Here is a 438-nt window from a genome sequence, read left to right as displayed (position 1 = left end):
TATATATATATATATATATATATATATATATATATATATATATATATATATATATATATAGGAGACAAAAAAAAAGACAAAGACACACACAAAAAGACAAAGACAGCCGTGTCTTTGTGTGTTTTGTGGGGTGCTTTATTATAACCCCAAATAACAACAACCCCACCCCTTCTCTCTCCCGTATATCAAACCTATAAAAATAAAATTTATGTTTTTTATATTTATATTTATATTTTTATTTATATTTATATTTATATTTATATTTATATTTTTATTTTTATTTATTTATTGCTGCCCCTGGTGCATCCTTTGCTGCTGCTTGGCGAACCATAGAAGATTGATATCTGTCTGCAGCAACACAAAAAGATACACAAAAAACACAAGAGATACAAATTCTGCTGCTGCTGCTGCTGCTCCTGCTGCTGCTCCTGCTGCTGC

The sequence above is a fragment of the Eimeria mitis genome, genomic scaffold, assembly GCF_000499745.2.
Source record: "Eimeria mitis Houghton genomic scaffold, Emh_scaff1420, whole genome shotgun sequence".
Classification (NCBI taxonomy): Eukaryota; Apicomplexa; class Conoidasida; order Eucoccidiorida; family Eimeriidae; genus Eimeria; species Eimeria mitis.
Note: the sequence above shows the minus strand (reverse complement) of the source record.